This window comes from Amborella trichopoda, chromosome 2 (genome assembly GCF_054954075.1).
Source record: "Amborella trichopoda isolate Santa Cruz 75 chromosome 2, AtrichopodaSantaCruz75HAP2 v2.0, whole genome shotgun sequence".
Taxonomy (NCBI): Eukaryota; Viridiplantae; Streptophyta; class Magnoliopsida; order Amborellales; family Amborellaceae; genus Amborella; species Amborella trichopoda.
In genome coordinates, this window is record NC_142337.1 from 56,455,188 (window position 1) to 56,480,505 (window position 25,318).

General features: G+C 41.6%; 2 long non-coding RNA genes and 1 pseudogene across 5 annotated transcripts; 1 reads left to right on the plus strand and 2 right to left on the minus strand.

The window, feature by feature from the left end:
• Positions 1-1,194: 1,194 nt before the first annotated feature.
• Positions 1,195-1,753, minus strand: LOC148783372 (uncharacterized). Its single transcript, XR_016050399.1, has 2 exons — positions 1,578-1,753; positions 1,195-1,482 (listed from the first exon to the last, which is right to left on the minus strand). It is a non-coding gene; the product is annotated as an uncharacterized LOC148783372 (long non-coding RNA).
• Positions 1,754-2,618: 865 nt separating this feature from the next.
• Positions 2,619-6,263, plus strand: LOC148783373 (uncharacterized). 4 transcript variants are annotated; one of them, XR_016049721.1, is made up of 4 exons: positions 2,619-2,725; positions 2,933-3,054; positions 3,658-3,764; positions 3,890-6,263. It is a non-coding gene; the product is annotated as an uncharacterized LOC148783373 (long non-coding RNA). The 4 variants fall into 4 exon arrangements; XR_016049723.1 differs by having other exon boundaries at positions 2,623-2,725; positions 2,916-3,054; positions 3,677-3,764; XR_016049722.1 differs by having other exon boundaries at positions 2,628-2,725; positions 3,661-3,764.
• Positions 6,264-7,348: 1,085 nt separating this feature from the next.
• Positions 7,349-20,925, minus strand: LOC18431362 (uncharacterized; annotated as a pseudogene).
• Between the last annotated feature and the right edge of the window lie 4,393 nt (positions 20,926-25,318).

Sequence of the window (25,318 nt, forward strand, 5' to 3'; positions counted from 1 at the left end):
TCTCTAAGGTTACAACTCTACGTGTAAAAGTAAAATTGTTAATCTATTCGTCTGTTTTATTTAAACGATGTAGATTTGATATTGTCTTGAAGGAAGCACCACTTTTTGAAGTTGTCTTAAAATACGTATTGGATCTACACTTTTCAATTAAAATAAATGATATAGAACATCAAATCAAAATATTAGGGTGTCTTGAAGGAAGCACCACTTTTTGAAGTTGTCTTAAAATACGTATTGGATCTACACTTTCCAATTAAAATAAATGATATAGAACATCAAATCAAAATATTAGGGTGCGGTTTGTATGGAGCCTAGGCTCGAAACAATCAAATTACAGCCTACCTTCAAATAGTATCGAGAAATGTGGTTTCAATATTGGAAGTCTTTGTGATAGTTTTAAAATATATTTTCATCTTTATTTATAAAGTTTAAAGCTTCAAAAATATTATAGATCAACGGATCTATGAAAACTTGAAAATTGATGGTCCAAAAATGCGTTACATAATACACTATTTCCAAAACTTGAAATTCATTTTGTTCTCATATCCGTGCATCTTGATGTCGAGATGATCAATTTAATGATATTTCGGCATCAAAGCAACATCTTCTAGTGAAATTTTTTAGGTAGACTCTAATTTGATTGTTTAGATACTCGGCTCTATTTAAATTTGTCCCAATTAAAATAGATGGTCTAGAACATTACAACATTATTTCTACATTGTTACCTTATATAAACCACACTCTCTATTATTTTTCTAATTATCATGCACAAACTTCTTCCACTCTATTGCATATAGGAACTCGATGATACTCTTCGACTCATGCCACATGTTTTAACGACCCAGAGAAACTATTAAGGAAAAAGACATGTGCCCGCTTTCTTTCATTATAATCTCAAATAAATCCTAATGTCTCTTAAAAAAAAAAACCATGGATTTCCTACAAATCAAAACAAAAGGGCATTTAACCATGTAGTTAACTTTTTCAATGTCTAGAATTAAAACAGAACATAGAAAGCTTTCCCTTAAAGTATTTATTATTTTTTCTTTTTCTAATGACTTCATCATCTTAAATTCTAAAAAAACTATCGTCTCTCCTCATCATCCATGGACCCCTTCCCCTCTCTCTGTTATATCTTGTGAATTTCATAAGTAGTTTAAACATGCCATCTCAAATTTGATTTGGGCGATGGGGTTCTTAAAAAATATTTGACATAAAAAAATTGACCAAAATACTTTCGAAAAGTTTCATTGAAACATTAAAACCAATCTAGTAGCATTGCGCCAGTGACAAATACCTATCATCATCTCGAAAATTCCCTATGGCCCACGTTCCGATAAAATTGCATAACCTTCAAATATGCATGCGGTGTCATGATTGTTTCCATGTTTCTCTAAAGATTTCGTGAACCTGTTGCTCAACATCGCATATCCGAGAACTGAACTCGAAGAGAGCCCGATTGAGTACCGTGTTCAAGAAAACCTGTGGAAAGCATGAGAATATCAAATCTTCTGAAATTTCACGAGAAAATTCTTTCAAGTTGGAGTCAATTAATGATAAGAGGGGGAGAGATATACTATGTGAGGTTGGCCCAAGCAAGAAACAACTCATGTATTTCCTCCCCATTGTTTTATGGACCCGGTTTCTATGTGGCCAATCCTGCATATGTAAAAATCCAGGCCTCTTAATAAATCTATTTTTTAGATGGATTTCAAGATTTAATTTTTAAGGACATGCAATCTCTAACCTGGAGATCATGAATATGAAAATAAATAAAATTTGAAAAGTAAAAATAATAATCCAAGTCAGAAAACATTTGGACCGTTAGTTTCTATTGTTTTTAGATAGAACACCTGCTTGCATCCATCTTGAAGAAGGATGCTTTATACTTTTTGGACCGCATATGTAGAAATGCAGTCTACCCCATATGAAACATTTTTTCTTGTTTTATTTTATTTACTTTTTGAATGTTGTTTTATTTGTTGGGATTGTGCAATGATAATTTATCTTTATTAGAAGGAGGTCACGATCACTCATAGCCCTCAGATGTTAAATTGGATGTATTAAGTTGTATCACAAAATTCAAGAACTTTCTTTTTGAACTTTGAGTCTAGCCAACAATTCACTCAAAACTATTTGATTTGAAATCTAATGGACAATAATGATTATGATTTATTTGTACTAAAAATAACCTGAGTCTCTTTTTATCCTTCGTCCTATTTCTTCTTTTTGTTATCTTTTAGACAAAAAAAATTATACAAGGCATCAACCTTGATCAATAAAATAACCCGCACCTTAGAAATCGACAATAAAATGTTGTTTTGATGCTTAAGAATTTAAATGATTATATTGACTTTGAGATATATAGATACAAAAAAAAAAAAAAAATTATAGTTTTGAAACTAGTGTATCTTATAATATATTATTTAAGCATTTTATTTACCATCTTTATAACTTTGAATTTTAGATTTAGGGTAAAAATAGATTAATAGGTCATCTTAGATACTTATGACACCCAAAGTGATAAAGTTTGAAGATGCATCTTAATTTGATTTTTTTTGAAGGTTAAAGAATGCAGTCGTTAGATAATATTATAAGGGTCAACCTCAGAACTTAACCCCTTCCCTACATGTACAATCGGAGCAAAGGGATACAGAGAGAAAGTGCTTAGAGGAAGAGAGAAAGAAAGGGAGCGGCGTTTTGGGTGGCTTTGTAAAGGCGGGAGGTACGATCTTGAATCGTTGTAGCTTGGATGAACTTGCAGAGATTCTGGCTTTTTCATCTTTGATTTTGGGTTTTTTACATGGTTTGAAATGGATATATATAGATTCATCTCTGGTTTTGGGGTTTTAAATGGTTTAAAATGCAAAATAGATTCATCTCTGGTTTTGGGATTTTTACATGGTTTAAAATAGAAGGAAGTGTCTTCCAGAAACTTGGAACTTCGCTCTCTTCGCACCACGCCGCTCAGCCAGACCCCTCTCTGCTGATCCCTAGCGTTTGCTCATCTCGTTTATTTGTCACCGGTTTATTTCAGCAGCTGCCGCGAAAAAGGTCTGAACCTCGATCTCATCTGCCCCTTTTCCCTGTGTTACGCCCTCCTCTCTCTCTAAAGGAAGATATTGTATGAATGTTCGATTTTCTGCAATTTTTTTCATCCCACTTTGTAAATAACCTAATATGGGTTCACAGTCAATAACGTCTTCACCGTCTAGAGTAACTATGAGTCGAAGAACACCATGCATTGATGGATGGTAAGGACTCATATTGACTATCATGAGGTCGATTCTTGTAGCCGATACAGTCATATATTTTCTTTCCCGATTCAATATTTGATAAATTGCTGAAAATGAAACGAAGTTCATCAAAATCCAAGATTTAATGAACCCAATAATTCATCTTAAATACAAATTTTCAAATTAACGAGTCTTTGGCTCCCGAATATTCAACTGACCGATTAATTTCTTATAACGTACTTTTACCCTTTCCTATAGAAAATGTGGATGCCCAAATACGCGGATTATGCATTCACCGTTTTCAATTAAAGGGATTGCTTGTAACTCGGTTCTGTAATTTTTCTGAATTGATTTAAAATAAAGGCTGATTGATCGTTAGGGTTTGGGGGTAATTTAATGGAATGTGGTGGTGTTGGTGAAGAAGAAGAGTATTGTTGCAGGGGATGCAACTTCTTCCATCTCTTCTCCGATGGCAGCCTCACCACCAAAATGCCGTTTCTCTCTCTTCACCCATCAACTATCTCCAAGGTGAATCCTTTCTTTTATTTCTTTCATTCTTCTCTTTCGTATCTCTCTAGATTCCTTTCAGCGATCATTTCTCTCTCCCTCTCTTCGTTTGCATCACCTGCAACGGCCCCTCTTTCTCTCTATAGAGGTTTAGATCTGCGGGCGATGTGCAAGGAGGACGGGACGGCCCGCACCCGCACGCACGGAGAGTCTGCAGGTGTGCCCTCACGCACGGACAGCCCGCACGAGTGCCCTCACGCATGGAGAACCCGCAAGAGTGCCCTCACATCTGACGAGCCCGCAAGACTGCCCTCACGAACGGAGAGCCCGCACGAGTGCCCTCACGAGTGCAGAGCCCGCACGCATGCCCTCATGAACGGGGAGCCCGCACGAGTGCCCTCACGAACGGAGAGCCCGCACGAGTGCCCTCACGAACGGAGAGCCCGCACGCATGCCCTCACAAACGGGGAGCCCGCAGAACTGCCCTCACGCACGGGTAGCCCGCACAAGTGCCCTCACACCTGGCGAGCCGGCACGAGTGCCCTCACGCACGGGGAGCCCCCACGAGTGCCCTCACGAACGAGGGAGCCCCCGCACGAGTTTTCTCGCGCACGGGTAGCCCCCCACGAGTGCCCTCACGAACGGGGGAGCCCCCGCACGAGTTTTCTCGCGCACGGGTAGCCCTCATGAGTGCCCTCACGAACGGGGCAGCACGCACGAGTGCCCTCACGCATGGAGAGCCCGCACGAGTGCCCTCACGCACAGGGAGCCCACACGAGTGCCCTCACGCACGGGTAGCCCGCATGAAGTACCCTCACGCACAGGTAGCCCGCACGAGTGCCCTCACGCACGGGGAGCCCGCACGAGTGCCCTCACTCACAGGAAGCCCGCAGGAGAGCCCTCACGCAGGGGTAGCCCGCACAAGAGCCCTCACGCACGGAATAGCCCGCACGAGGGCCCTCACTCAAAGGAAGCCCGCACGAGAGCCCTCACGCATGGAGAGCCCGCACGTAGTGCCCTCACGCACAAGGAGCCCGCACGTAGTGCCCTCACGCATGGGGAGCCCGCACGATTGCCCTCACGCACGGGGAGCTCGCACGAGTGCCCTCACGCACGGCGGAGCCCGTACGAGTGCCCTCACGCACGGGGAGCCCGCACAAGTGCCCTCACGCACGTGTGCCAGCACGAGAGCCCGCACGCACGTGTGCCCGCACGAGAGCCCTCATGCACACGTAGCCCGCACCAGAGCCCTCATGCACACGTAGCCTGCACGAGAGCCCTCACGCACGGGTAGCCCGCACGAGAGCCCTCACGCACGGGTAGCCCGCACGAGAGCCCTGACGCACGGGTAGCCCGCAAGAAGTGCCTTGACGCACGGGTAGCCCGCACGGAGTGCCCTGACACACGGAGTGCCCTCACGGGGAGCCCGCACGAGTGCCCTGACGCACGGAGTGCCCTCACGGGGAGCCCGCACGAGTGCCCTCACGCACGGGGAGCCCGTACGAGTACCCTCACTCACGGGAAGCCCGCACGAGTGCCCTCACGCACGTGTGCCCGCACGAGAGCCCTCACGCACAGGTAGCCCGCACGAGAGCCCTCACGTGCGGGTAGCCCGCACGAGAGCCCTCACGCACGGGTAGCCCGCACGGAGTGCCTTGACTCACGGGTAGCCCGCATGGAGTGCCCTGACGCACGGGGAGTCTGCATGGAGTGCCCTGACGCACGGGGAGTCCGCACGGAGTGCCCTCACGGGGGAGCCTGCACGAAGTGGCCTCACGCACGGGTAGCCCGCACGAAGTGGCCTCACACACGGTGAGCCCGCACGAGTGCCCTCACACATGGTGAGCCAGCACGAGAGCCCTCACGCACGGGTCCCGTACGAGTGTCCCCCATGCACTGGGAGCCCGCACGAGTGCCCTCACGCATGGGGACCCCGCATGAGGGCCCTCACGCCTGGCTAGCCCGTACAAGTGCCATCACGCATGGGGAGCCCGCACGAGTGCCCTCATGCACACAACACTTGCACGAGTACCCTCACGCAAGGGGAGCCTGCACGAGTAGCCGCACGCAAGGGGAGCCCGCACGAGCGCCCGCACATAAGGAGAGCCTGCAGGAGTGGCTGCACGCACAGTTGGCTCGCAGGAGTGTCTGCTGTCACAAGAGTGCCCGCCCGCACGGGTATGCCCGCACGTACAGAGAGCCCGCGCAAGTGCCTGCACGTTTGGAGAGCCCGTACGCCCGCACGAAGGTACTAAGAGTTAGCACCCACGTGCGGTGAGTCATCGGTGATAGATTTGGTCTTTTCGTTTAGATAATTTAATAAGTTTATTTTAAAAATAGAGAAAGAAAAAGTAAAAGCGGACCGTCGTGGATCTTTGTGCGATACCTTCGATGGAAAGGCGGAATTGAACCCCGTGGAATACGACTCCTTGTGAGTCACATTCGTTTTACCCAACTCTACTTTCCTTGCTCCCATGTGTTTTGTATGCGTTTGAAAATAAATTATGATCATTTCTTTAAGGAAAATGTTTATATAAGGATGCTACCTTATAATGCCGGACTACGGATGCCCTTCAAAAATCAAATCTAACAAAAAAAAAAAAAAAAGAAAAAAAGAAAAAAAAGAAAAAAAGAAAAAAAAGAAGGTAGTTTTATGGTTAATCATCTCGACATCGAGATGTATGAATATGAAAAATAAAAATATTTTAAGTTTTAAAAATATTATCTACACAGTCCATTTTCAAAATTTTCATATATATATTTACTTGATTTTAACTATTTTTAAAATTTTATAATTGGATATAAAAAGAAGAAGAAGTAGATTTTAAGATAATCCTAATAGCATTTTACATCAAAATTACATACCATTATATACCATGATAAAATTTAAAGGGCACGTATGCTTTAAAGGAAAAAGTTTATATAAGGTTGCAACCTACCTTGCAACTCAAAAATTCATCCGAAAAGATAATTTTAAGGTTGAACATGAAAAATAAATTAAGAATTTCATATGTTTATAGATCTACTTGATTTTAACTATTTTTGAAATTTAAAATTTTATAATTAGATATAAATATAGATTTTGAGATAATCCTAACAACATTTTACGTCAAAATTATATACCATGATAAAATTTGAAGGTGCACCCTTCTTTAAAATGCTATCCAATGGAACATAAGCTCCGGAACCTAGAGGCCAACTTCAAAAAAAAGAAAAATTCAAATTTTTGGAGGGCAAGATCTGAGTGTTGCAGAACTCAAAGTCATCAATGATTCATAGGTAGATCACAAAATTTCAAATAAAGAAAATTCAGGATCATTTTTGCTCAAGGGACTTATATGTATAATATGCTCCTACACGAGGTTCCTTTACACGCTCATTTGGCAAAACAACGATATCCTAGAATACAGTTGCCCCATTTTGTTCTCTGAACATTCTTTTAGCCCAGCTTCAGCTTCAGGACTTCACCACCTCCGTTACCCGTGATCCACCAGCTCTCTGTTTTGTATGTATTTATTGACTTGAAAAAGTCCATTAATATCATCAGATATTAGCAATTCAAAAATGAAATCTATATATAATAGAAAACAAAGTAACAGTCTCATTCAGACATGGAGCTCAATAATATGGTTGTTTCCATGTTTCTCCACAGCTTTCTTGAGCCTGTTACTCAACATCGCATCTCCGAGAACTAAGTCAAAGAGGACGTGTCTGAATACCATGTTCAAGAAAGCCTGTGGAAAGCATGAAAGCATCAAGTCTTCAATCTTCTCAACTTTTGAGATAGAATTCTTTCAACAAGGATTAAAAGAATAAGAAGAAAAGGGATTTAATTGGTGATTTAGAAAGGCTGGATTGAGGCCCTTTTATACACATTTTGGGGTTGAAATAACTAACCCCATTCTCACACGCCTGACCCGGACTTCTCAACCATTCTGGGGCAGTTTTGTAAACTGTCCCTAAACTAAAATCACAATCTTTAAGGAGGGACGTCCATTTGGAGTGATTTCCCTTTTCAGTTATGGTGATTAGGGTTTGTTAACCTTAGCCAATCTATCAAACTATTAAACCACTATATTGCACAGGACAAAGTTCATAGGAGGTGTCAATCTTATATTGTGCAAGTAAGCTGTACCTAAAAATTCAATTAAAAAAAGTGTTTTCATATTGGAAAATCCTCAAATTAATCTTTTTGACTTCAAGATATATGGACATTAAAAAAAAAAGATTTCAAACCCTTGAAATAGCGTATCTTGTAACAAGTTATCTCAATTGTCTATTTTTTCAAGATTTTCAAACATTTATAGATGTCCTTTATTTGCAATACTTTTAAACTTTATAATTAGGGTGAAATTAGATTTTCCGGTCATTGTAAAGTTTTCTACAATGAAACTATATCTTGGGGCAAAGTTTAGAGGTGCTCCTCACTTCTATAGTATAAGGTAGGCACCTTAGATAAACCTCACCCACAAAAAAAATACTATAGTTTTCCCCCACCTTTTTATTTATTTATTTATTTAACAAAAGAGTGTACCATGAAAATATGTCCCGCTAGCCAAAGTTTCCATTCATATCATTATCCCAAAAATAAGTTCATAAATGAAAGTGGATGTATCAAAAGAAAACATAGAATTATTAGGAATAAAATAATTGTTACCTAGTTTTTCATTCATATCATTTTCTTTCCGTTTTTATTTGACCATTATTTCATTCATGAAATCACGCATAAGATAAAGAGAGTGAATTGCTAATGGTAGGTCATCCTCTTCCCACAAACTATTTCACATTACATGAAGTTATTGTTTTCCTCTCTCTCATTCATTAATATGAAGGAGCGGATTTCAATCCACCTTGTATCATATGCAAATTAACTTGAACCAACTAAGTCTCCAATCCAATCGGTCAAAAGAAAAGAAAAAGAAAGTCTCAATGAAGCATGGTTTTGGGAAAACCTTGGGAAAACAAACTCATACCTTTAAATAAAATGTAAAGTTGTACAATTTTAAGGTTATATTTATAATAGATGAGGTTTTTGTAAGGCCTAGGTTTTATGTAAACAAAATCAAACCTCACATCAAATCCTCGTCTGGAAAGCACAACAAAATTCTCTATGATGGCTCTAAAATCAATTTCTAACAATGATAATGAAATTCAAAATAGTATAGATCTTGTGGATCCATAAATTAATTTTAGCACAAAATGGATGGTCTAGATAATTGGTTACAATATATACTATTTATAGAGCTTGAAATCCTATTTTTTTCCAAATCATAATGTTCAAGCCAAGATGACCTATGTAAAGGTTTTCTAATGCTTGAATTTCAATTTTTGATGAGTTATGAGGCGAGGCTTTACGTATTTTGATAGGGCTGCAGCCCTATCAAATCATTTTCCATTGATAAATTTGAGTTTAACGTAGGGGCATAGACAAGTTGCATCGGCCCTCATCAGGACTTGACCCAAATCATACATTTTTTTTTTTTTTGACAAATTTTATCAATTATTGTTAATGACTAAAAAAAATCAGTTCAATCACACACGCATTACATCATTCAAAATAGAAAAGGAGACCCAAAACATACATGGGGGACCAGACAGATGACTTACAACCAACCCATGTAATAAAAATATTATATATCGAATAAAATATATATTGGAAATGCGTAATTATGTATATGGGAAGTTAACATAGAGATCCACTTTATTTTTTCAATTAATTTTTTTTTTGTACTTTGCGCTTGTTGGATTTTTATTTTCCCCGGATTGTCTTTTGTTTGTACTAGGTGTACTAAACCAATTTTTTTTTTTTTTTTCAATGATAGAATGGGTTTGCCGAGTCCAAATAGTTGAGTTAAAACTCAAATGATGATGATGATGACAGTTGAAAGTCCAAGGCATAAAGTGCTGAAACCATTGTTGCAGAGAAAACGATGAATTTAGCATCTGAAACTGCAAAACCCATCTTTCCAATATAAATTAGACAGGTTCGGCACCTATAGTGTTGAACCCAAATCTCACAAAAAAATCCAAGTCTTGTGGGTTGTGCTCCAAAGGACCACCACAGTTTAAATGGTAATTCAATTCAATGGACAACAATCCCATAAATTGAAAGACCATTTAAGCATTAGTGGTCCATTTCACACTTTAAAACTTCTTACGCACCAATGTGCATTTTTAGATCCTGAGGAGGGAAACCTAAGATGCATGACATGCACCCATGGCCTAGTTTGTTGCCCGTAATAATCGTGAACCTTCATTTCAATCTTTAAGAAAGTAAAATGGAAAGTAGGATTTTTGAGCAGAAAAGGTTTGAGTTTTTGATTTGATTAGAACTCCCCGAACCAACCTGACTAGGTCTAAGTTAGACTTATTTGGTTCAAGTCACTTGGACATGGACCCAACCTATTGTGTCACATATGGTTCGAGTTTAGAAAGAAAAAGAATATAAAATTTTGTTTTTTATAATTTATAATATAAAGTATATATATATATATATATATCATAGAACTGTATACTATGACATTATTTATCTTTGTTGCAAGGAGGTAATAATTACTCTTAATCGTCTGTTGTCAAATTGCAATGCTTGGGTGTGTTTTGAAATTCGAGAAAACTTTTACAAAGTTCTTTTTGGGTAATTTTAAAGTGGAATGTTAGTGGGGATTTGGGTCCTTACCTTTTGGAGAGAATGGAGTCAGAGACCTCACCATGAAGTTCGACAATATTACCGTCAAAGCCCCATGCCATTCTCAACTTTTACAAAGTTTGCGTCTAAACAATTTGAGGAAGAGGAGGAAAATAATCATCAATATTTGCTTATTGTGTAAAATAATGAGGATACTGGAGATCATTTGTTCATTCATTGCCAGTTTACTTGGCATTGTGGATCTGAACCTTTCACATTATTGGTTTTCAAATGCCTTTACTGGCACATCATTTTGATTTGATAGATCAACTCTCGAATCCTTCTTTGCCTAAAAAGGGGATGATGATATGGCATATTTTTAGAGCTTCAATCATTTGGGAAGTTTGGTTGGAGAGAAATAGGTGAATTTTTGAGGGCTTCAGTTGGGAGTTGGATCGTGTGAAAGATAAGATTTTTCATAATGTTTGGTTGCGGTTTTCTTTTATGAAAGAAGGTTTCGGGGTTTTAAATATTGATGTTTGACTGAATGCGAGGAGTTTGTTACACCAATGAAGTTCCAGACCCAGTATTCAATTTCAATAGACCCCACCCTATCGTGGATGTTTTAAGTTGAATTTTGATGGCAGTTCTTTGGGAACCCTAGGACATGTTGGTTTTGGGGGTGTGGTTAAAGATTATCAGGTTATAGAGATAATCACTTTTGTGGCCCGTGCGGGATAACTACAGCAAACCAAGCAGAAATGTTAGCTATGCTTCAAGGTTTAAAGTTGTTGAAAGATCGTTGTGATCAATCTGCATGACTGGTGGAAGAGGATTCTCTTAATGTTATCAACTGGATGTCCAGATCTAATAAGCCACCTTGGAGCTTGAGAAAGTTTTGGTTGGAAGCTTTGGATATTTGTCACAATAAGGTTGTGGCTTTCAATCATGTTTTTAGGGATGCGAATGAAAGGGTTGACTCGCTTGCTAAGGATGGAGTGTTGGCCCCATCTTTGGTGCTCAATTAATTATCCTTTTAATTATTGTGTTTATCATTTTCACTGTAATCATTGGTTTGATTGAGTAATAAAGTCATTATGATCTTGTCAAAAAAAAAAAAAAATGACAATTTCACAACTACCTGATTTGAAATCAGATGGACAAGAGTGTTTCTTTGTCTACTTTTCCTACTTATATATACCTAGTAGTAAATGATATATTCGTATACTTTTCCTAGTTATATATTCCTAGTAGGTCTGGTCAGACCTACCTCTACCTGATAGGATCCAAGCTATACCTAGGTTTGGACCCGACCTTCGGGTGAAGGTGAAATGGATCCTTGTCCAACTTTTTGGGTCTATTGTATAGGTCTAAACCTAGATATGGTCTGGACAACCCATGGGTGTGTTGGTCGGCCCAATACAATAGCCTAATACTTTCTTCTTAAAATTATCATTTTCAATTTTTAAAATTTATTTTTTGGCATGTTCATAATGTCCATGTGATAGATTCTATATCCCTAAACCTTACGTTCAAAATCCATCTCAAAAATGGATTTTTTAAGAGGGGATTCATTTATACATTTGAGCCCTAGGATTAATAAAAACTGTCTTTGATGTTAAATAGTTCATATCATTGATGTAATTTTATAAGGGTGTGGTTTCTATAATGCCAAGGCCCTAAACAATCAAAGTAAGGCATACATTGAAATAGTATTGAAAGATGTTATTTTAGTATTGGAAATCATTGTAATGGCCTGAAATTTAATTTTTACTTTTAATTATAAAATTTAAAGCTTTAAAAATATTGTAGATCGAACAAATATATGAGCACTTGATAATCTGGAAAATTTTTGATCCAGAAATACGTTACAAGATGCATTTATTGAAGATTTAAAATCCAATTTTTCTCATGTTCATACACTTTGAGGTCAAGACGATCGATTTGAGGATTTTTGGACATCGAAACAACCTCTTGTAGTGAATTTTTGAGATGCACAAGCCCTCACCCTTGTATAAAATTTTTTTATTTAATAAAGCTTAAAAAAAGTGATGATGAGATATTTGGGTATTTGTTATTTTTTTATGCAGAGGTTGTGTATTGAAAGAGATATAGGTCTTTTTCCCTTTAAAAAGAGTCTGCAAATTCTAATTTAGTGCAAATAGTGCAGTCCCTCTATTTTTTTTTGACACGTAAATAGTGCAGTCCCTTCTTTAACATACTTCCATCACCGTCATCCTGCAAATTAAGCTATGATGATGTATATTAACATTGATATTCAATATGTTCCTTTTTCTATGCATTTAAGGTTAGGATCATTTATCTTCCATATAAGAAGATCATTTTTACTTTTGGTCATTAGATGTCAAATTGGATGGTTTAGTGTGTCACAAAGTTCGAATTTTTTTTTGCAACTTTAAGTCAAGTCAATAATATGCTCACAACCACTTGATTTCTACATTTTAGGAGCACGATTTCTACACTTTAGGAGTGCGATCCCTACATTTTCGGAACTGCATCCCTATTTTCCCGAAACATCCTAAAAGAACCTTCTTAAATAAAATTAATTTTAAAAATAAAATAATTATATTTGAAGCCAAATTTTCATAAAAGTGGATTTCTGTGATGGGAACGTGGACTAATCATGCACAGAACGTGATCCTTCCTTGAATGGAGTTCGATTGTTTCCAAATAGGAACACAATCATTCTTAGATGGGGGCGCGATCCTGTTATCAATGGGAGCACGATCCTAATGAATATGGGAACACAAGCCCATTTGACATGAAAAGCGTTCTCGTTAAATAGGGATCTCGATCCTGATGTATGGGTAACATGCTCCTTGTTCATACGGCATCTCGATCCATTACTTTTACCCTCACCGGGACTCGCCCCCGAGCTCCGGAGCTTCGGGCTGACATTGCTCTGACGCTCTCGCTCCTAAAACCGGAGTTGTTCCCATTCCCGCTCGCGATAACTATAAAAAGCACATCACTAGACAAAGTCCCTCTAAAATTGCCCAAGTAGACTTGAAACTAAATCGCTGATATATTTGCGCAAGTTTAATAACTTTTACACAAGGCAGTGATTTAAATTTCGTGTTTGGATACCGAGAATAAGCCCAACTTAGATGGATTTGCTCGGTTTCATTGGGGAATCTGGTGATCCAGATCAGCCGAATTGCTTGGTTCCCAACTATTATACCTTTTTACTGTTTGATCTCTAATTTTTTTTTTTTTACAAGTCTTATTTGCTAATATGGATGACCGATTCTCTGTACCAAACTGATTTTCCAAAAGGCTAATTGACTTTATTTTTGGGTGAGTCAGAGGGGAGGGACCCTACCCTTAGTAGGAATTGAGCTTAGGACGTAGCGTTGCAAATTGTCAAGCGCTAACCAATTAAGCTTGAGCGCTTTTCCTGAAAGCCAATTCACTTGAGCAGTCGGTTATGAAACACTTGTATAAAAAGAAACGACACCCAACCGCACCCTTTGCATGAAATGATCACTAATTTTTGAAGGACAATCACATCCCATATCTCTTTGCCCGGGAGAGTCAATATACAGTTTGGTCCTGATAGAGCATGTTGTATACGTCAAAAAATCTCATGGGGAAGCATATTGTCCATTTGATCTCAGGTAAAACTCAAACGAAAAGTATTTTTAAGACCTCAAATTGTGGGGATGTGACCCCTTGAACCTAAAGACCAACCTAAAAAATTAAAATAAAAATAGTCATCTAATGATTCAGCATTAGTAACCTAAAGAGTTGAGAACTCAGAGTCTAATTTCTTTTAAAAAATAGTCATCAATGATTCCTAGGTGGATCCTATAATTTAAGACAACAAAATTTCAAAATATCTCTTTTTTCCTAGGGAGTTAATGTAGGGTATGCTCCTACATGAAATATGCTAATTTGGCAAAAGAACAATATCCTAGAATACAGTGGCCCCTTTTCAATTTTCCTTAGAATCCATTGAACTTTAATAAAATGATGCACATTAGGACAAAGCGAGTAATTTAGGTGGAAACTTGTGGACAAGTTTAGCTTGGACCCTATGAGTTTGAAGACTTCTGTCCAAAATCGGGTCCCTATCACTAATGATGGTAAGGGGTATGCCCAAGTACTTTACATCATCATTTCAAAAGAATCTTGCAGCTTCTTTTGCAGTACAGTTAGTAGGGGCTGGGGTGAAGATGGCAAAGAACTCTAGTCTAGTACAACCATAATTGAGCCATACTCCCCCACCTTAGGGAAGCTTGCAATTCAATCCATGGATACACTTGCCCATGCATTGTCTCTCTGAAGGGCTCCAACCTGCTGGTTTAGCTCGCTCCATTGTGTCCTACTGACAAAGATGACAAGTCCTTACATACCATTTTGAACCTATTCCTCCTTCTTTGGCCAGTAGTAACCTCGTGCTATAAGGGCCAGTGTCCTCCGCTGCCCAGGGTGACCAGCCGTGTATCATGGCACTCTCTTAATATCTCCTTCCTTAAGTGAAGTCTCCAACCTTGGGCACGTAGAGGCAATTCCTCTAGTGATCAAGAGCCCATCCTTGATCCAAAACCTACTAGTAGCTCTCGACTTGGCCTGTTGCACTAGCCTAGCCACCAAGAAGGGATCTTTCTCTAAACCTTCCCCTCTCAGGGAAGGTCCCTTGTATTTTGCAAATGGCAGCTCGCTCTTCCCCCTTCAAAGCAACAAGTTCAGCTTTCTTGGGCATTTGCTACTTGGTTAGTTTTTCCTGGCTTATACTTTGACTAGAACACAAAGTCACACTCCGATAGGAAATCCTGCCTGGAGAACGCTTCTTCTGTGTAGAAAAGTAGCTTGTGGCCACATTATCAGTCTTGACCACAAATCTAGACCGAACGAAGTAGTGCCTCCATGTCCTCAGGCAATGCACCACTGTTGTCATCTCTTTCTCTTGGACCGCACCTTTCTGTCTCGTTGAGCTTCCGGCCCTCATATGCTACTGGGTGTCCCTCCTGGACCAAGACTCTTCCAATGACATAGTTTGATGCATCATTGTGCACTTCGAAAGGCGCAATATAGTCTGGCTCTATACTGGTTCCTCCGTCATGGCCCTCTTCAAGTCCTCAAAGGCTCGCTGACACTTGTCCTTCCAATGCCAAGACTTTCTTCAACTGTGAGTGGAGCTGCCTTCCTAGAGTATCCAGTGATGAACCGACGGTAATAGTTCACAAGGCCAAGATATGCTCGGTCACTTTGGTGCGGACTCGCCACTCTTCTATTGCATTCACCTTCTGCTTGTCCATCATAATCTGGCCATCCCCTATCCAATGCCCTAGGAATATGACTTCTCTTTGAGCGAAGGAGCATTTATCCTTCTTTACATACAAGTGCTTTTTCCTACGTACATCATACACTACCCTTAGATGTTTGCCATGTTCCTCCAGAGTCTGGCTGTATACAGAAAGGTAAACTACTATGAAGTTGAGGTAGGGATGAAAGAGTTCATTCATTAAAGTACAAACGGTTGCAGGGGTATTGGTGAGTCCAAAGGGCAATGGTGAGTCCAAAGGGCATCACTAAGAACTCAAAAGCTCCATACCGAGTGAGACATGTGGTCTTTGGCTCATCACCTTCGGCTATACAGACGTCGGTAGTACCCCGATCTTCAATCTCACTAAAGTATCTACCCCGATCAAACAAATCAACAATGAGGGGAATGGCTTGTTCTTGATTGTTACCTTGTTCAATGCCCGATAGTCGATGCATAACCAAAAGCTCCCGTCGTCTTTTTTTTGGAAAAGCACTGGTGCGACGAATGGTGCCTTGGAGGAATGTAGCCCGCCTCCAAGAGTTCCTTCAGTTGCCTCCTCAACTCCTCTAGCTCAGGTGGTCAAATATGGTGCAAAGGCTAGGTAGCCTCAGTTATGGCTTGTGTAACCTATGCAGAGTCTCTTCATTCATGATGCATACAGCCCTAAGGAAGGGCATGGGAACAACCTTTAGGCTTGGGCTATGCTTAGGCCTAAAAGCACTTGAAAACAATCCAAGGGAAACTAATGATGAGATTCTCGATCGATTGATAGAATAGAGTCTTTCTCTTAGATTAGAATAGTGGAGCTTTCGAATGTTCTTGCCTCCCCCGTTCGAGCTCTCGCTCGAGTTGGAACCGTTATGCGTTGGTAGTCTTTCTACTCCATCATATAGAAAGGTCTCTGTTTTCGCATTTCATTCAAGGGCTCATCATCTGATGCAGAACCGATGCGAGAAGGATAATATTGGAGAAGTGGAGATTGTTTCAAGAACCAGTGGAAAGGAAAGAGTACTTCCCGGCACCTTTCAAAAGATGGATAGTGGCTGGCATAAAAGATTGGATTGAATGCCACCCTTGTCAGTTTTCAAACAAAGGGGTTCGCAGTTCGAAGGAAGAAGGAAGAAGGGCGAGAAGGAAGAGAAGTTAGTAGTGAAACAATATTGGTCCCCTTGAACTAAAAACTAGATATCTCTCGGTCATAGAGAGGCATTTCTTTTTCAATGAAACAAAGCCCATCTCTTGTTCCCTACCAACCCAGTGTCAACAACAGAGCTAGGTGTAGATACAGATCCATATGCGAGATGATCCCGAACCGATTTCATAGCCACCATCCATCACCAATCACATTCCACATCCCACTTCCAACTTTTCGATTCCTCGGGTAGGCAGTCATTCCCGCTTCAGAGGCAGGTGGGCCTGGTCTGGGAGGAGTTTGACTACGGGATCTGAACCTATTCGAAGCACTCCACCACAAAGAATAGTCTTCGGGTTCATATAGGTAGTAGAGAGAGGAACTCCTATCTTTAGGGCGGGCTTTCAAAACACAGATGAACTACTCCATCTTTCAAGGGTGGGGGGAAAGACACCCTTACCTAGACTAGATTAGTATGGGGTCAAAAATCCATAGAAACAATCCAGCGACTCTACATCCGGGTCTTATCCCATCTCATTCTCGGATTAGGAAGAGTGCCCTTGAACTCTTGTTTGAATGATTCTCCTGCTGAAAGGAAAAGAAAAGCGAGAGATAGGGAATAGGAGATAAGGATGGATAGTCATTCCGACACAGATTCTTGTTGAAAGCTTGACTTCCCAGAAACGCGAGTTGTAGGTGGGGCTATGCCCATTCCCCCTCTTCTTCCGCTTCACAACCGGAATAAGGAACCAATTCACCCTACCAGTTGATGAAGAGATTTGATAGGACCACCTGCTAGCGGAATGAGAAAGTAATGTCCTCCTCCTTCCTGAGCTTTCCGTTTAACTAATCCCCTATTTCATTTCATAGACATCTATGTTAAGTAGGCTCAGGGACCATTGATTAGTCTAATGAGCCCCTCCCTCCGGCATCTCATTCATTGGTCGACGACGGCTCCTGTACTCGCATCTGTCTCCATGGGGCCCCCCCGTTCCTTCCGCCAAGTTTACTGCTAGTATCTATTTCCCTCTAGTCGAATCAATAGAAGTCCCAATAAAAGTTGACTGACCTGGCTCTACAATCGACGATCTACTGCTCCCTCAATAAAGCTTTTGCCCATGCTTTGATTCGAAACTATCGTGATGAATCCCGATCGGAGTATAGAATTCCTCCCCCGTCCCTTCGGTCCAGTTGTAACCCACAACTCAAACCTTCCTATAGCAAGGTGAAGGAACCTCTGCCCTTCCCCTAGAATCCAAGGCGGAGGTTCGTCCAACTTCTTTTCTTGAGAAGCCTATATAACATAACAACGAATATTTGATTGAATTCCTTGCCTCACGGTTGATGTTTGACATGATTTCTGGACATGATCTTGATTCCTACACCTAATTCTGGTGAATGATGTGATGGGAGAAGTTGTTCATGGAACTGGCGTGTGCATGCCCAATGGACATGACTTCGATCTACCCCTAGCTCTATAATCAACTCATCTTTTCTTTCCCTAGTCCAGTCCCTAAAAACACTCTTGGGCCTAGCCCTCTTTCTCCACTCGAGTTTGAAGTTCAGCGGCCGTTAATGAGCACCTGCGCTAATAAGAAGGATAAATATAGGGCAAGGCAGTATATGCCTTGAATCAAGAACCACTTATTAGTGGAATGAGGGATCAAGAGACGGGGGGAATGGCCTATCAATCATTGGTGGACCTGGACTTGAACCGGTCACGGAGCTCTCAAGTGAGTTGTTTAGTCACATATGCTTCGGATTTCGTTTGAAGGTTATCAAATATGGTGCGGGTTCATCTCTCTCGACCAGGGGTGACGGGACCGATACTTTCCCTTCTCTATGGAGGGAGGTTTATTTTGTATCAAGAGTTTGTTGGTAAGGTATTCCCGGCGTGGCAATGCCTATGCCTCTTATTCATCAATAGGATTCCCATCATTTTTGTCTCCGATGAAGGTGGCGAGGCACCGAACATGTTAAATCCTCCACTTCCATTCGTCATTAGTCATCTCCATCTGTCCTATTCATATAGCTCTAGGGGTTGGTGAAGGGTTGCAGAGTGGCTAGCTGGCCAAGCAAAAGGAATGAATAGGAACACCTCCTTTGTCCATTGGGAGATGAGAACCCTACCTCTTTTGCCAGTGGGACATTAGCTACTGTGGGAATAATAGTAAAATACCGGTCCCAATCGAGCAACCACTACGGGCTGTTCTTCATCCCTACCACATGATTCCACCCGACCAAACCATGCGTCACCGGTTGGATACAAGGCGCCACCGACAATCGTTCGGACTTTGTAAGGGTTGTCGCGGCACCTGTAGTAGAACAAAGGACTAATCGCGATGCCCACAGACCGATTTACGATGTCTCCATTGCTGATGTTCGTGAAGCAGGCCACGTGGGTTGGCTAGGGTCTTCTCTAGCTAATGAGACCTCGATCCTGAGGCCTTTAGAGTATCTTTGTGATAGATGCCTATATCTGCATGGGGAATTTGCTGCTGAAAGATTCCGCCCAGTGTCCCCCTCCTTCCCCCCTGCCTTCCGACCCACGAGAGTATACAATGAAAACTTTCGGACGCTCATGCCCGATTGTGAGATTGCCTGTTGAACATCCCATGGCACGTTGCTCCGACCTGGGCTATGCAACAACGATATACCCATTGAACCTTGCCAGATGTGCTTGACGGTCCCCCATAATACGCAAACTTGGGGACTTCTTACTCCAGCTGTTCCAAGAGTCTCCGCTAGTTGAACCGCGTCCAGTAGACTCCTAGTTCCGCTCATCCCCTTCGTCAGTTGTTGGATCGGGATACTAAACCCTAGGTCCCTCAACTTGGAATTGATGGCGGAGCGTACTTTGCAAGTAGTTATATGGATACGTTGCTTTAGCCACAGACGCTTCTCCAGCTCTTGTAATAATTGTACGGGAGTCGTCCTCTGAGGGACTTCCTGAATGACCGTACCAGGGAATTCTACCATACTTCGTGCAGCTATAGTTGTTGATCTTGTAGAGCCTATCTCAAGGTTCAGGCTGGATTGTAGGAAGTGGGTCATATGTTTTTGTATTTCTATGAGAAGCTCTATGGCACCCACGATTCCCAGTAGTCAGTCGTCGGCATATCACGCGTAAAAAATCCTAATTAAGTATAGGTAATTGAAGGGGGCCTGCTTACAGGCCTGGTGTATCTCTGACTTGAGAACTAGTATCGCCCCCCCGCCCTGCTCCATCAGCAGGCCCCTTAGTTTGCAATACTTAAGAAGGTACCTCATGGCCCCATTTGAATTATTACAACGTTCTCTACCATAGAATTTGGCCTTTGGGGTCAACCCCGTCGCTTCTGTGAGGAAGGTAGCGCAAAGGAGGCTCGAGGGCTTGTTAAGGAAGGCAGCAAGGGCGGACGAATGGGGGAAAATGAAAGGCGTTTTCTGGTCCCCCCTTCACCGGGGGGGTGCTTGTGTGTGTGTGTGTGTGTGTGTGTGGGGGGGGGGGGGGGGGGGGGGGGGGGGTGTGTGTGCCACGACGAAACAAGGGAATGATAGGTTGCTTTGCGTTGGATGCTCTTTAGCCAAAATGCGTTGAAGCTTGCTTCTTCTCCAGAGTTTTCTTGGTCATCAATACGACCTGTCCTTTATAGAACCGATCTCATTCTCTGAACAATTGGAATCTCGTGCTTCTATCGGATCCTCCCTATCTCTTGATCGAGCTTGTGTGGGTAGATGTTGCTGGTAGGGCCAATAGTAGTAGACTGTGTGGGATGGAGTAACGGCCCTTCTCACCTCCTACGAGTCGTTAGGCAGAAAAGACTTTCTGAGTGGGGTAAAAGAACTTGGGATCATCGATCTCTTCCTTAAAGATTGGGATGAGTTGATGTCGGTCGATGGTGTGAAAAGACTTCCTAATGTCGAATTCAAAAAACCAGGGAGAGGTTTCCCACTCTTCTTTGATCCATCTTAGGGCTGCGTGGCAGCCTCGACTCGGGCGGAAGTGCGATGTGTCTGGAAACCCGGGATCGTAAATGGATTCGGGTACCATTCTGATCGCCTCTTTCATGATCTTTTATATAGGTAGAAAAAGTATTCGCTGTCTAAACTTCGACCCTTATTTCTTCATATTGTAAAGGGGAGCAAAGAGCTTTTTTTGGTCCCTTATTGACAGGTAGAAACCGGCTGGAATGACACGAGCGAGAGAAGTGCGTAAGCATGAAGTGAGCCAAAGAGCGAGTGAAGTAGTCCTATAACCGTCGGGTCTGGTGCCTGACAAGAGGAGGCGGGGCTCTCTCCAACCATTTTGAAGAGTCGAGATCTCGGAAAGGAAAAATGAGCCAGCTGGTTTGGACCTACGTGAATCAGTTAAGTGAAGTAAGGGGGCCTTACGGCTTCCAAGCCTTGTCAATAGATAGGCGAAGGGAAGCGAGCAAGTCGCTTCGTCTGGCGAGAATCTTACTAGCCGAAGCAACTCGCTCGCTTTCTAAGCCGACATAGTGGTCAGCATTCCTACCAGAATGCCTTATGACTATCACAAAGAAGCTCAAGACTAGAAGCGACTTGTCGAGTCTACGAAGCTTTTCTAGAAGCTTCACTTCCTCTTGTAGTCTCTGTAGTCAGCATTCTCGAAGCAAAGCCAGAAGCGACTAGTTTCTCGAATGCCTCTTTACTATAGTCTAGTAGAGTCTAGTATCCCGAATGCCTTTGTACTAGAGTAGAGTCTTTTGCCTCCTTCCTTAGCCGCCAACGCACGCTATTAGGAGAGTAAGTGTGCCTTGCTTGCGTTTTAGAAGATTCGCTAAACTTCACTTCCCGCCTCCCTAGTAGAAGCAATTGAAGCTCATCCTTCTCGCTTCTGCGGCCGGCCTGGCTACGAAAGGAAGGAGGCCTTTTTTCTGGCATGGAAGCTACCGCTTCTAGAATGAAAGCCTACTTATATTATATTACATTATATTTATATTCTATTAGAATTATAGGTTAGGTAGGCTACAACTAATGCAAGCCAAGCCCCGATCCTGTTTAAGCTTTCTTTGCTAACGTTTCCAAAGAGAACCTATGGTTGCAGTAACCAAAGGTAACTTTGGTTACCAACGAGCAAAGCCGGTGGTAGCAATGTCAAAGAAAAAGTTTGAGAGGGCGCGAGCAAAGAAAAAATAGAAGTGGGCTTTTTGCTGTTGCAAGCCCTAAGCGAGAAGATGTGTAGCATAGGCTACACATCAAATTGGGGCTTACAACATCAAAGCACTCGCTTTAGAGGGCTTCGCAAGAGCAAAAAGCCAGCAAGTGTAGGCTCGAAATTCAAGAAGCAATGTCAAAGAAAAAGTTTGAGAGGGCGAGAGCAAAGAAAAAGTAGAAGTGGGCTTTTTGCTGTTGCAAGCCCTAAGCGAGAAGATGTGTAGCATAGGCTACACATCAAATTGGGGCTTGCAACATCAAAGCACTCGCTTTAGAGGGCTTCGCAAGAGCAAAAAAGCCAGCAAGTGTAGGCTCGAAATTCAAGAAGCAAGGGCGCATTAGTGACGCTAGTGCATATGTTTTGTACGCTGGCTTGAAAGTAAGAAGCAAGGGCACTAACGCGCCGCGCATCCATTTTCTTGCTTGCATTCGTTGGTTTGCTTTTTTACCCAGCAAGAAAACTACAACCGTGCAATGGCTTTCGCGCTAGCGCACTCTTATGTTGCTTGGTTCTCGCACCGTTTTCTTCGCTACGAGAAAAGGGAGGCGGGAAGTAGGGCTAGCGAAGTAGGGCTTTTCTCGTAGGAACAAACCTCCCTTTTATTGCAGCCCAACACGACTTTGACTCAATTGTCAGATGTGGGAACTCCTTTTGTACCCACACTAGGCTTCTGTGGGGAGAACATTTCCCACTCTGTAGAGATTAGTCCCTCTTCTTCGAGCTCTCCTTAGTCTAGTCGGTCTTCGGTTAATACCAGCTATCGATCAGGAATGAGGTCGTCGATCTCCAACTCAACCTCAAGTTCAGCCACCTCATCTAACATGGAGGGCTCGACTCAATTGATCAACATTGAGGGGTGGCGGGCAGTCTGCAGTAGACCACTACATTTTGGAAGCAGAATTCGGCTATACGAGTATAAAAATGGCCATCTTACTGAATCCGAAGGATCGACTACGACAAAAACGTAGTTCTTCCCCGCCTCCTACGAAATCCATGGAGGCGCTTTCTTGGTAACGGCTGATAAAGCCCCAACTTCTTGATTTAAATAGAGGTGATCAAGAGCCCATCCTTGATCCAAAACCTACTAGCAGCTCCCGACTTGGCCTGTTGCACTAGCCTAGCCACCAAGAAGGGATCTTTCTCTAAACCTTATCCTCTCAGGCAAGGTCCCTTGTATTTTGCAAATGGCAGCTCGCTCTTCCCCCTTCAAAGCAACAAGTTCAGCTTTCCTGGGCATCTGCTACTTGGTTAGTTTTTCCTGGCTTATACTTTGAATCGAACACAAAGTCAAACTCCGTTAGGAAATCCTGCCTGGAGAAAGCTTCTTCTATGTAGAAAAGTAGCTTGTGGCCACATTATCAGTCTTGACCACAAATCTAGACCGAACGAAGTAGTGCCTCCATGTCCTCAGGCAATGCACCACTGTTGTCATCTCTTTCTCTTAGACCGCACCTTTCTGTCTAGTTGAGCTTCCGGCCCTCATATGCTACTGGGTGTCCCTCCTGGGCAAAGACTCTTCCATTGACATAGTTTGATGCATCATTGTGCACTTCGAAAGGCACAGTATAGTCTGGCTCTATACTGGTTCCTCCGTCATGGCCCTCTCCAAGTCCTCAAAGGCTCGCTGGCACTTGTCCTTCCAATGCCAAGACTTTCTTCAACTGGGAGTGGAGCTGCCTTCCTAGAGTATCTAGTGATGAACCGACGGTAATAGTTCACAAGGCCAAGAAATGAACGTAGCTCGGTCACTTCGGTGGGGACTCGCTACTCTTCTATTGCGTTCACCTTCTGCTTTTCCATCTTAATCTGGCCATCCCCTATCCTATGCCTTAGGAATATGACTTCTCTTTGAGTGAAGGAGCATTTCTCCTTCTTTACATATTAGTGCTTTTTCCTACGTACATCATACACTACCCTTAGATGTTTGCCATGTTCCTCCAGAGTCTGGCTGTATACAGAAAGGTAAAACCACTATGAAGTTGAGGTAGGGATGAAAGAGTTCATTCATTAAAGTACAACAGGTTGCAGGGGGCATTGGTGAGTCCAAAGGGCATCACTAAGAACTCAAAAGCTCCATACCGAGTGAGACATGTGGTCTTTGGCTCATCACCTTCGGCTATACAGACGTCGGTAGTACCCCGATCTTCAATCTCACTAAAGTGAAGTGCACAAAAGTGAAGTGCTATGCAGCCCGTATGAGTGCGGGGCTCGTAAGATTGTAACTCTTTTATAATATAGAGTTTATTTTTATTTTTATATATCTTGTACTCATAGAAACTCATATTAAATAGGTCAAATCATCGGTGTAATTTAATAAAGCAGTGATAAGGAGGTATTTTTTACTTATTTTTTATGCCGAGGGTGTATACAGAAATGTGAATCCTAGGAGGAGGTATGGATCTTTTTCCCTTTAAAAGGAGTATAAATTATAATGCAGTCCAAATAGTGCAGTCCCTCTAGTATACTTCCATCACCGTCATCCAGCAAATTAAACTATGATGACGTTCATTAACACGGATGTTCAGAACATTCCTTTTTTCAAGCATTTAAGGTTTGTTACATATAATCTCTATAAAAATCCATTTTTGAGATGGATTTTTGGACTCAATTTTAGTTATATATAATCTCTAACATGGAGGTCATGAGTATGAAAAAATAGATTTTATAAATTAAAAATAAAAAATTTGGACCGTTAGTTTCTACTATTTTTAGATGGACAATATATTTGCATCCATCTTTATGAACGATGTTTTATACCTTGGGGGATGCAGATGTAGAAATATATCCCCCGATGCATGAAACAATTTTCCTATCTTTTTTTATTAATTAAAGAAAATAAATAGTTAAAGCTGTCAAAAACAATTAAAGGTGTATGTAAGTCCTCACCTGTTTACTAAGAGGCAATAGAAAAGCCAAAAGATTTCCTACCCATGCAGGAATACACTATCCATTTACTCCCTTGGGCATACCACAAGCTAGGAATACCTTCTAGATTTCAAAATTTTAGGATGTATCTCTAGAATCCATAAACTAATCTTAATAAAAAAATTCCAGAATAAACTTTATACATACTAGAAGAAAAGAAATCCTCAAGATTGAATACTGACCGTCCAATTTTTGAAGAGCTAGATCAAAGTGCCCAAAAGTCAAAATTCAACTTTTTTTCTTTTTAAAAGAATCATGTAATAGTTCTTATGTGGTTCCCAAAAATTAAACAAAAATAATATTTCTAAATTGGTGTTTCGCACGAGGGAGTAGACGAATAGTATGCATCGTTTAGATACTAAAAAAAATGTTGTTTTAATTCTTTGATAAGCTCAATGACTATTTTGACATCCATATATGAAAACACAAAAAGATTTTAACT